General features: G+C 44.5%; 2 protein-coding genes and 1 pseudogene across 3 annotated transcripts in view; 1 reads left to right on the top strand and 2 right to left on the bottom strand.

Moving 5' to 3' along the window:
- LOC120928413 (zinc finger protein 300-like) overlaps positions 1-11,096 on the bottom strand; it is a 46,444-nt gene extending 35,348 nt beyond the window's left edge. The window contains exon 1 of the mRNA XM_040339514.1: positions 10,981-11,096. The gene's annotated coding sequence lies outside the window, so the exon portion shown is untranslated. The remainder of the gene's footprint in view (positions 1-10,980) is intronic.
- Positions 1-12,899, top strand: part of LOC120926518 — a 574,555-nt pseudogene that overhangs the window by 502,834 nt on the left and 58,822 nt on the right.
- The window catches only part of LOC120928403 (zinc finger protein 300-like), a 1,021,177-nt gene that overhangs the window by 979,679 nt on the left and 28,599 nt on the right, over positions 1-12,899 (bottom strand). The gene's annotated exons all lie outside the window — the stretch shown is intronic.

The raw sequence follows: 12,899 nt of genomic DNA, 5'->3' as shown, positions 1-12,899 counted from the left end.
ACAACATTGTCACAGGCACAAAGCACCACGGCCCCATCATGTAAACATCTCCATCCACTGCCCATTGCAGCTTAAGGGGACCTGGTTGGCAGGCGGGAGAAACGCAGCTCAACTGGTCATTCCCCATGCAAGTCTAAACAAAGCCTAAGGCCTCGTTCATGTGGGACATACTACTTGTCGTGTTTAGCTGCGGAGGGGTACACAGGTGTTCTGTACATCCCATGCAGCCAGTCCCATTCATGTCAATTTGGACATAGAAGCTGCCCGGGAATGTGCAGGTGGACTCCAGGATCCAGATGCTCTTTCTGCCTCAAGATAAGATGGAGAAGGTATCAGGGGCAGTCTCTGCACTGATCGGCCTTGCAGAGTGCTCCAGGAGGCACATCATTAGAGGGCTCGGATTAATGACGGTATGTATACCGCTGTGACATATGCACAGCTTGACTCCAAGGAGCTTCAGTTCTTCCTGCTCTCCTCCCTAGATGGGAAGGTGTCCCCCTCCCCATCTGGAGATCTTACAGGACCAAAGGCCAGGGAGTTTGTTTCTGGGGGCAACTTCTTCCAACTGTAGAGAACTCCTGGCCATAAGGCAGGCCCTAGGGCCGTTCAAGGGCAGCAGTAAAGTCAAGATCCTCTCAGACAATGCTACGATGGTGGCGTACATAAACCACCAGGGGGTAACAGGTCCCAAAGCCTCTTGAGTCTGACCCTGGAGATCCTGGGGTGGAAGGAAGTCAGACTGCTCCCCATGTAAGTGGTCCATATAAAGCAGGGATTCTCAAACTACGGCCCTCCAGCTGTTGTAGAACTACACATCCCATGAGGCATTGTAACACACTGACATTCACAGACATGACTGGGCACGATGGGAATTGTAGTTCCTGAACAACTGGAGGGCCGTAGTTTGAAGACCCTTGATATAAAGGTTCCCACCAGAGTAGAGGCAGACTTCCTCAGCTGGCAACCCATCCATCAAGGAGGGAGGGGGGGGAGATAAACGGTGAGATGTTTTTCTATCCGAGGGCAATTTTTGGTACCCTGGAAATAGATCCTTTTGCCTGCAGGAAGAACAGAAAAGTGCAGGAAGGTATTTTATAGACATGTGCACACTTCAATATTTTGTTTTGGAATTTTGTTTTCGTCTGAAAAATGTATTTATTTTGTTACTCTGGAAATTCATTTTTATTTATTTTGTTTCGTTAAAAAATGCATTCGTCCAAAATTACGAATTAATTAAGGTTGAATCTTTCAATTGAAGACTTATGGTGTCTGTCGAATGCTCTAAGAAGATTCAATGAAGCAGCTAAACTATAGCTTATACCCTCACAGATAGAAAGCACCTCCCTAGGGAACACTTAACCCTTTGATCACCGCTAGTGTTAACCCCTCCTGCCAGTGCCATTTATACAGTGATCCGTTTTTTAGCACTGATCACTGTATTGGTGTCTCTGGTCCCCAAAAAGTGTGACTTAGGGTCAGATTTGTCCGCTGCAATGTCGCAGTCCTGCTTAAAAAATAATAAATAATCGCTGATCCCCATCATTACTAATAAAGAAAAGGTCCCTAAATCTTCCCGTACTTTGTAGACGCTATAACTTTTGCGCAAACCAATCAATATAGGCTTATTGGAAATGTTTTTACCAAAAATATTAAGAAGAATGCGTATTGTTTTTTTACATTTATTATTGGATTTATTATAGCAGAAAGTAAAGACATTTTTTATATAAAAAACACACTGTAAATAAAAGAAAAAACACACAAAACAAATGTTAAAGCCCCCAGTTCCCACATACATGCACATCATGCAAATGGCAGCTTCAGGTGCGGTTATGTAGGAAAACAACAATCACACCACACATATCGCTGCACACACCAGAGGGAGAGGAATGACTCTAGGGACATCATTCATGGAGAACTTCTTATGCCGCGTACACGCGACCGGTTTTCATGACGAGAAAAATGCAATTTTTTTAAATTGGTCATTAAGAACGGTCGTGTGCAGGCTCCAGAGCATTTTTCTAGCATTTAGAACATGCTCTATTTTTTCTCATCGCTTTTCACGTCGTCGTTTTTCCCGTCGTGAAAAATGGTCGTTTGTAGGCTTTAAGGATGGGTAAAAAAACGTGCATGCTCAGAAGCAAGTTATGAGATGGGAAATTAGCATAATCAACCCAAAGGGTGGCGCCATTCGAATAGAACTTCCCCTTTATAGTGCCGTTGTATGTGTTATACGTCACCGTGCTTTGCTCGAGCATTTTTTATCACGATCGTGTGTATGCAAGGCAGGCTTGAGAGGAATCATGTCGAGAAAAAAAAATATTTCCATGACATGAAAAACGGTCGTGTGTACGCGGCATTAAACTGATGATCTGGAAAGACTTTTAAAAGCGTCACCTATGGGCAATTTTTGGTACTGAAGTTTGTCACCATTTCACAAGCACATGCGACTTTTACACCTTGACATGTTTGGTATCTAGATTCAAGGCAGAAACATCAAATGTTATATCTGGCCAAGAAATTGGGTAATATATTGTTTTTGTCAGACCGCTGGCTGAGCTCAGGAGAGGGAAAGCAGCCAGCGGATTTACAAACAGGAAGTCAACAGGCAATAAAGGTTTTTTTCAGCAAGTTCAGCAGCCTATTACAGGGGAACTACAGAGCTCAGAAGAACATGGATGGCAAAGTAGGTGAATGTAGGAGATCAGCAACAAGGACATGGAAACAAAATTTGTCCGGAGTTCTGCTTTAAACCACCATATGAATGAAAACTGACAGTTGTAAGAACCCCCGGCAGTGTTATATGGTGTTTCCCATCCCCTCCAACTGCTATTTTTGACAAATAACTTGGCCTTCTACATGAAGTAGAAGAAAACAGATCTACTGGGAGGGTCAACAGGTAATAAAAATGTTACAAGGGGAAACTCGGAAAAACAAAAACATCTACGCGAATAACAGATTGCACCATTTATGGAATTAGTTACACTTTAGTGCCAACATCATAACATTTCCAGGGATAAGAAATGTTCTTTACAAACTTTACCCCAAATAGAGATCTGTCCAATCAGAGTCATTAAAGTGAACCCCATTCAGAGGAATTTCAGCCTCCTAGTGAAAGTATGAGTACTGTTGAATGAATCCCATAAACAGCAGCAACTCAGTGTTGGAAGTCCTACACCAGCTTGGGAAGTTGCTTTCTCACTGAACAGAGACTTCTCCCTGGCTGGTGTCCCAACTACAGACCTGCCTGTAAAGCTGTCATCTATGAGAGGAGATAAAACATGGAAAGGAAGCATTGATGGTGAAGAGGGAGGGGGGACATGTAATGGGAGGTGTGGACAAGGTGGGCTTAGCTGGGCCCTCAAGCCTGGCTGATGAAGTATCAACAGTCAGAAGAATTTGGAATGAGCTTTCATAATTTGGAAGGTTCGGCAAGATGCCACTTGACCACTAGTCTTTGTACGGCGGCAGTGTTGGTCATGTATTAGCTCAGGATCTGTCAATGAAGAAAACATTTGGGATCACAGCTCAGTTAGTGAATGATGAAATACATTACATGTTCAGACAAAGCTCCATGAAAAAAAGGTAAACATGAGAATAACGATGAAAACAATTCAGTCATGGGTGCTTATCTAAAAAAAAAGAAAATGTCAAAAGGTAAAAATATTTGCAGGCCTTCTAAGTGTGTGTCTGATGGAGATAAGAACTAAACTCAAAGTCTCCAATCATTTCATTCCAGTTTGCTCACAAATTTGTGTTACTTTTTAAGAAGCATTTTATCTTTTCACTTCTTCCCTAGCTTGGGGGATAACATTGGGGCTGTGAAACTAATGGGATGTCCACAACTCCTTTGATACCCCTTATTTCAGAGTTTCCTCTCTGCAGCCAAAGCTTGTAAATCCTCTGGTGATAGATGATGCCGACATTAATGTAAAAGCTTTGTCACATTCAGAGCATTAAAATGGCTTCTCTCCAGTGTGAATCCTCTGGTGTCTGATAAGATGTGACTTACGTGAAAAAGCTTTGCCACATTCAGAACATTGATATGGTTTATCTTCAGTGTGAATCCTCTGGTGTGTCATAAGGTTTGACTTCTGTGTAAAAACGTTGCCACATTCAGAACACTGATATGGTTTCTCTTCAGTGTGAATCCTCTGGTGTGTCATAAGGGTTGACTTCTGTGTAAAAGCTTTGCCACATTCAGAACACTGATATGGTTTATCTTCAGTGTGAATCCTCTGGTGTAGGATAAGGTGTGACTTACGTGTAAAAGCTTTGCCACATTCAGAACACTGATATGGTTTCTCTTCAGTGTGAATCCTCTGGTGTGTCATAAGGTTTGACTTAAGTGTAAAAGCTTTGCCACATTCAGAACACTGATATGGTTTCTCTCCAATGTGAAACCTCTGGTGTGTCATAAGGTGTGACTTACGTGTAAAAACATTGTCACATTCAGAACATTGATATGGCTTCTCTCCAGTGTGAACCCTCTGGTGTATGATAAGCTGTGACTTAAATGTAAAAACATTTTCACATTCAGAACACTGATATGACTTCACTCCATTATAAACCTTCTGGTGTGTGATACGTTTTGCCTCCATTGTAAATCTTTATAACATTCCAAACAAGAAATATCTTCTGAAATGACTCCTCTTATGTATACATGGGTTGGACTTTACAGTAAAGTCATTGTCACTCCCAGAACACTGAAATGACTTCTCTTCTGTTGTCCTCTGAGGCGGGATCGATGTTGAAGAGAATTCAGAACAACATTTAGAACACGGATATGACTTGTGTCCTGTGTGAATCCTCCAGTGAATTGTGATAAAGACTTTCAGTCACTTCAGACACCCATATGGCTTCACTTCCCATGTGACTTTGTTGTATTCATGAAGTCCAACATGATAGAAAACTTGGTTCATCAATCCACCTGTACAGAAAAAATAAAAAATAAAAGTCAGAATTCTATAAAGTTATTCTAAAGAATTATAAAGAATAAAGTTGTTTTATTTTATAACATTCATTATTAAATGTATCTAATATATAGAAACAATATATACAATATTATTTTACTGAGGACAATATATTATTCCCATTGGCTGATAAAATGTACATTTTATTACAATTTCCAGCGGGAGAATCTCATTCAGAGAAATGTGCTGCATAGTGACGGAGGAATGTTCTTGGGTTCAGATTTGTGGGGACTTCAGGCAAGACGCCTAAAGATCCAAAACATTGCAGATTTAAATGCAAACCTCATTGAAATCAATAGGAGGCAAATCTTGAAAATCAATTCTCTGCATTTTCAAAGCGATTAATTATTCCTAATGATCTTCCTCGCCCTTCAGAGATGTGGTGAGATCTTCCTCTCCTTTGATCTCAGTAACCCTGGAAATCCACAGAGACATTTCAGTGGGATAGAAGATCTCACCACGTTTATAAGGTGAATGAGTAGTGATATTTTATATAAAGCTTTAGAAAGGAGGGTCATGTGTAGAGGAAAAGCTGAATAGTCATCTCTCAGGTGTATTCTGGGTAGATGTTTGGTAAGTCTTTAAATTTCTCTCCACAAAGGGAACAGCAGATATTCTATATATATATATATATATACACTCCACTCTAAAAAAAGAGTTCTGGAGCTTTTTTGGGGTGATTGTTGCACATAGGGCAGCCCAGTCAAATGAATGGTCTACCCTATGCGTGACGAGTGAAAATGCTTCAGAATGCTAAAAAACCTCATGGGGGGGAATGCGAGTTCCCACTACGCAGAGATATGAATGCGGCTTGACAGCTGAGTGACTCCATCACCTCCATCCTATGTACTTATATAAAGCTGGCCATATACCATGCAATCTGATTGTACAATGTCCTTTAGGTGTACCAGGTTGTATAGTGTATGGTGATCATTACAGAACCCAGGACACACTTCTCCAAATTTCAATATTACAGCTCTATCCACATCGGCCGTTATCTGATTGCTCAGCTCATGCACACTCTGCCAAATGAACGATCTATAGCTGTGTATTTAGTGAGAACAGTGATCACTGATTGCATAGAAAAAACGTGCACCTGATGAGGTGTGTGGAAGGGGGAGGGTAGATGGTGCAGGGTGTGACCAGAAAGTAAAGGAGAAGTGATTATCCACTTAAGGACCAAGCCTCTTTCTGAGATTTGGTGTTTTTATTAGAAAATCAATTAGAACCCCCAAACATTATATAAAAAAAAAAAAATTCTAACACCCTAGAGAATAAAATGGCGGTCATTGCAATACTTTATGTCACACCGTATTTGCACAGCAGTCTTACAAGCGCACCTTTTTTGGAAAAAAAATATTTTTTTTGATTAAAAAATAAGACAACAGTAAAGTTAGCCCATTTTTTGTATATTGTGAAAGATAATATTACACCGAGTAAAATGATATCCAACATGTCACGCTTCAAAATTGCGCCCGCTTGTGGAATGGCGACAAACGTTTACCCTTAAAAATCTCCATAGGCGACGTTTAAAAAATTGTACGGGTTGCATCTTTTGAGTTACAGAGGAGGTCTAGGACTAGAATTATTGCTCTCGCTCTAACGATCGCGGCGATACCTCACATGTGTGGTTTGAATACCGTTTTCATATGCGGGCGCTGCTTACGTATGCGTTCGCTTCAGCACACAAGCTCGGCGGGACGGGGCGCGTTTAATTTTTATCTTTTATTTTACCTTTTATTTTTTACAGTGTTCCTTAAAAAAAAAAGTGTCACTTTTATTCCTATTACAAGGAATGTAAATATCCCTTTGTAAGGGGTTAGCTCGGTAGCGGGGGGGTGTGACCCCCTGGATGGGATCACTACACACTGAACGATACAGAGAAACAGCCGAAGACAAAAACAAAGATTTCGGTTTATTCTTCCATCTTGCTGGAAACAAGTGCAAGCATCCAAACAGCATAAATAAAATCATGGGGCCAGATTCACGTAGCTCAGCGGATCTATAGATCCGCTCGTTCTACGTGAATTAAGATCCGCTCCCGCAAGTTTAGGAGGCAAGTGGCTAATTCACAAACCACTTACCTCCAAACTTGCGACGGCGGATCCTAAATCCCCCAGCGGAATTCAAATTCCGCGGCTAGGGGAGTGTCATATTTAAATCAGGCGCGCTCCCGCGCCGATTTAAATACGCATGCGTCGTCCGGGGAATTTCCCGGCGTGCATTGCTCCCACTGACGTCAATAGGACGTCAGTGGTTGCGACGTGATCTAGACTTGCGACGCGCGTGTTCGTGAATCGGCGTACGCAAACGACGTAGGAAATTTCAAAATCGACGCGGGAACGACGGCCATACTTAACAATACTTACCCCTGCTTTTAGCAGGGGTAAGTATACGACGGGTACCGCGCTACGGAAACGACGTAAGAACACCGCGTCGGGTCCGCGTACGGTCGTGAATTTCGCGTATCTCGCTGATTTACATATTATTCAGTGTAAATCAGCGGGAACGCCCCCGGCGCCATTTTTAATTAAAAAAAAAGATCCGACAGTGTAACACAGTGTGACACTGTCGGATCTCAGCCCTATCTATGCGTATCTGATTCTATGAATCAGGCGCATAGATAGGACCAGAAAAAATCCGAGATACAATGGGGGATCTGAGATACACCGTCGTATCTGCTTCGTGAATCTGGGCCATGCTGTTTGCACAAGGATTTTTAGGCGGCTTGCCTAAAGTCCCCACAAATCTGAACCCAAGAACATTCCTCTGTCACTATGCAGCACATTTCTCTGAATGAGATTCTCCCGCTGGAAATTGTAATAAAATGTACATTTTATCAGCCAATGGGAATAATATATTGTCCTCAGTAAAATGATATTGTATATATTGTTTCTATATATTAGATACATTTAATAATGAATGTTATAAAAGAAAACAAACCAATCACGTGCAAAGAAATAAAACACATGGGGCCAGATTCATCAAGAGATACAACGGCGGATCTCCTGATCTGCCGTCGTATCTGTGAGAGCCGACGGTCGGATCTGTGAGATCCCACGGTCGGATCTATGCGACTGATTCATAAGAATCAGTTCCGCATATATCTCCCTTAGATCCGACTGGTGTAAGTGACTTACACCAGTCGAATCTTAGGCTGCAATCTCCCGCTGGCCGCTAGGTGTCGTCGCTTTTTTTACGCGTCGCATATGCAAATGAGGAGAACCGCCGATTCAAGTCCGTACGCCCGCCCGTCGCTTTTTTTTAATGTCATTTGCTTTCGGCTTTTTCCGGCGGATAGCTACCCCTGCTATATGAGGGGTAGCTAATGTTAAGTATGGCCGTCGTTCCCGCGCCGATATTCAAATTTTTACGTCATTCGCGTAAGTCGATCGGGAATACCGATGGCCGCAATTGACATACCCGCCGCTAACAGCGACGTCATTTGGAGCATGCGCACTGGGATATTTTTCCCGGCGGCGCGGGAACGCGCCTGATTTAAATTGTACACTCCCCCTAGCCACGGAATTTGCATTCCGCCGGGGGGAGTTACGATCCGACGGTGCAATTTGCGAGGTAAGTGCTTTGTGAATACTGCACTAGCCTCGCTAAATTGCACCGGCGGATCGTAAAACACTTAGATCAGGCGGATCTAAAGATCCGCTGATCTACATGAATCTGCCCCATGGAGTTTTACTTACACGTGATTGGATGATGGAAGTCAGCAGAGCTCCGCCCCATTCGCTGACCCCTTGTCTACCAATGTACATTCTTTATCCTTCTGGTATTCAAGAGATTTATAGAGAAAAGAGCTTTGTATTATTCTCAGCCAGTGATTGGCCGTCATGTAGAAGTGATCGGGACAGCTGGAGAACCAGCCAACCACAATACAGAGAATGTGTCACCCCTCCCCCCTGCTATTTCCTGCCGTGTTTCGTCTGGGAGGTCCAAGATGGTGATTGTCAGGAAGGAGGAGCTTGGAGAACATCCCATCCCCCGATATCCTCTGTCATGAATGACAAGAATTGTGTCACCTCCGGGGTCACCGCTGTCATTCCCGACTACTGTAGCTGGTCAATGTACAACACAATATATAGAGTAGAGGGGTCAGCAGTATTGTAATGTACAACACAATATATAGAGTAGAGAGGTCAGCACTATTGTAATGTACAACACAATATATAGAGTAGAGGGGTCAGCACTATTGTAATGTACAACACAATATATAGAGTAGAGCGGTCAGCACTATTGTAATGTACAACACAATATATAGAGTAGAGGGGTCAGCACTATTGTAATGTACAACACACTATATAGAGTAGAGGGGTCAGCACAATATTATAGTCATAGTGCCCCTTATACTGCTGCTCAGGGGGGACAAATGATTTGGGTCTGTGGTCAGCAGGATGAAAACAATGTTCAGCCATAGTGGTCAGTGGGAGGAGTCTGATGTTACAGACTATGGTATCGGGGTACAGGGATGTGGGGGGTCAGACAACACACGGGGTATCACCTTCTGTTGTATATCCACAGAAATCACCCAGCACGCTGGCAGATTGTCAGGAGAACCCCAAGTTCCCACCCCAGACAGGGGTAACAGCTGTATAACAGCACACACACTCTATTATCCCACCACTGCCACACACATGACAAGGAGGGAAGCCCCACGGGAACTAGAAAACCAGGAGAGGACCTTGTTTGGTAGAGGAGGGAAGGAGAGGGAGATTATTGGTAGCCAGTAATACCAGCTGTGATAGACTTGGCACAGCCTGCAATACCTCTGACCACCACTAGAGGGAGACTCCGCCCATATCTAGCTGGCTGACCACACACAGGCAGATACAAATCTTACATACAATCTGAACTCTAATGCCCCGTACACACGAGTGGAATTTCCGCCAGCAAAAGTCTGATGTGAGCTTTTCATCGGAAATTCCACTCGTGTGTACGGGGCATAAGGGTTGGGGGTCAGTCTAGTAATCAACACACACTTCTGGGGTTCCTCAGGCACCTCTACAAGCTAGAATCCTTGTGTCACTCCCTCTTCCTGCTCCCCATGTACACCCCACACCAGACACATGACATGGGGCAGTGAGGGGAGAGGGGGGATTGGGGTGAACAGGGAGGCAGTTGGGGGGGGCAGGGAAGTAGACAGGGAAGTGGAGGGGACAGGGGGCAGTGAGAGGTAAGTGGGAGGAAAAAATTCCACTTTCTGTGATCAGTGGGGGGAGGGGTTGTTGTTATTTGATAAAATAAATAGTGATCACTGAGGAGAAATGTTGAAAATCTAAAAAAAAGAACATAGGTGCTCAGTGGTGGGACAGGGGAGCAGGAGGACGGAAAGGGGGCATTGGGGGATAGGGATATAGACATTGAAGAGGGTGGAGACAAAAGGGTGGACGGAAGGGCAGTGTGGGGACAAAGGGCTGGAAAGGGGGGCAGTGTGGGGACAAAGGGCTGGACAGAGGGGGAAGTGTAGGGACAGAGGGCAGGACAGGGGGCAGTGTGGGGGACAGGGTTTGACAGGGGGTAGTAAGGGGAACACATAGGAGAACATGGGGCAGGAGGGGGTCACATGGGAGGACAAGGGGCAGTAGGGGGATAGAGTGGAGGATAGGGGGCAGTGGGGGGATAGAGTGGTGGATAGGGGGCAGTGGGGGGACAGAGGGGAGAGGAGGCAGTGGGGTGAAACACAGGGCTGAACAGGGGGAAATGGGGGGACACAGGGGTGTACAGAGGGAATGTGGGGGGACACAGGGTTGGACAGGGGCAGAGGAGATGGATAGGGGGACAGTATTGAGACAGAGGAGATGGACAAGGGGCAGGGGTAGGACAGAGGGGTGTGTAGAGACAGAGGGCTGAACAGGAAGACAGTAGTGGGACAGAGGGGATGAACAGGTGAGAAGTGGGGGGACAGAGGGGAGGACAGGGGGGCAGTGGAGAGGCAGAGGAGGGGACAGGAGGTCAGTGGGTGGATGGGTTGCAGTGGGGTGAATTAGGAGATGAATACCTGGCTGATGGTGTCCTGGTCTGGAGGTTGATGTGGATCTCCTCTGATGAGTCTTCTATGGTTGGGGTCCTCTCGGATGGTCCCTCTTGGCTCCTCTGATGACTCTTCTATGGTTGGGGTCCTCTCGGATGGTCCCTCTTGGCTCCTCTGATGAGTCTTCTATGGTTGGGGTCCTCTCGGATGGTCCCTCTTGGCTCCTCTTCTATGGTCGGGTGACTTCTGACTCTTCCCAGCACGGTGACTGGACATGAAGGGGGAAATCTCTCGGCTTCTCTTCCTCCGGCTCACAAGTGTCCACAATCAGGGGAAAGTTCTCCTCCGTGTCCCCGATGGAAGATGGAGGCTTCTTGTGCTGGCTGAGAGGTGTGAGGAACGTTCTGTGTCTGCACTACGGATCTGGGAAGACTCCAATCACATTGTGAGCCAGCTTCCTCACAGGGGCTCCTCCCCCACAGATGCCTCAGGGCCATGCTGACTACAAACACAGTGTGGGGAGGGGGATCACAAAGAGGACCCCTCCTTCCATTCTCCCACAGATGCCCCTGAGGCAACGCTGACTATAAACACAGGACAGGGCGTGGATCACAAAGAGGACCCCTCCCCCATTCTCTGGGATGACACAATAGAATCTCATTCCAGATTGGTCATGTGAAGAAGGTTTGTTGGACGTTCTTCTGGTTAGTGGAGGGAAATGAACGTTGATTATTGAGCGCAGTGAGGAGAAGACTGGGAGGAGCAGGATGGGGAATTTCTCTCCAAGGAATGAATTTCTAGCAGTGAATGTGATTTTCATTCAGTAAATTCCATTCATTCCAAAATGTGATGATAAAAGGAAATGAAATGTTGATCTCCTTCTGAGCGCCATTCATCAATCCATGGAATGTAGTGAGAAGATTTCTCCTCCAATAATCTCTCGTGTAGGAGGAGCTTTCCCTTTCTTGTGTCCTCTTCCTTCCTCCCCTCATCACACTGGTGTCTTCAGAGAGATCCGGTGCTCTCACATCTCTCAGGACTCTCATATTGCACCCCCCGGGGGATCACCTCACACACTTCCATTTCCCTCCAATAACCATTAGTGTTGAGCGGAATACGCCATATTCGATTTCGCGATATATCACGAATATATAGCCGAATATTCGAGAAATATTCGCTAAAATCGAATATTCGTGATATTTTATCCAAATGAAATTTTTGCGAAATTTCGCTATTGCGAATGCAAAAATAATTGCGAAATTTCGACAAGTGCGGTAGGAGAACTCTGATTGGCTCATGCTGAAATCGAATATTCATGATATATTATCGAAATTTCGCAAATGCGAATGCGAAATTGATTGCGGAATTTCGACAACTGTGGTAGGAGAACTCTGATTGGCTCCGATGCAAAAGAAGGGCGGAGAAAGTATTCGCTAATATTCTGAAATCGAATATTCGTGACATTTTATCCAAAAAACAATATTGTGAAATTTCGCTAATGCGGATGCGAAAATGATAGCGAAATTTTAACAACTGTGGTAGGAGAACTCTGATGCAAAAGAAGGGCGGAGAAAATAATCGCGCAATATTCCTATTGCCAAATATTCGCATTGCAAATATTCGGCAATATAAAATGATCGCTTCAGCTACTCGGCCCAAGGTCTCTAATCATACCAGCAATGCTTTTAGACGTCGATGGAGATCACTAGGATGTGATCTGTTTTAAAAATAAAATTGAAAAAATGCGAATATTCGGAATATCGAATATTGGCCGCGAAATTCGATATATTCGCGAATACTCGAATATGCCATATTCGAGCCGAATATTCACAATACGAATATTCGTGAGCAACACTACTAACCATAAGAGAACGGAGGGGAGGATCTTCCAATGAAAAGATTGGAAGGAGATTGTACGATTGTATGGGCAGCTGAACAGGGCGATG

Source organism: Rana temporaria, chromosome 2, assembly GCF_905171775.1.
Source record: "Rana temporaria chromosome 2, aRanTem1.1, whole genome shotgun sequence".
Classification (NCBI taxonomy): Eukaryota; Metazoa; Chordata; class Amphibia; order Anura; family Ranidae; genus Rana; species Rana temporaria.
This window is presented reverse-complemented; position numbering and strand designations above follow the sequence as displayed.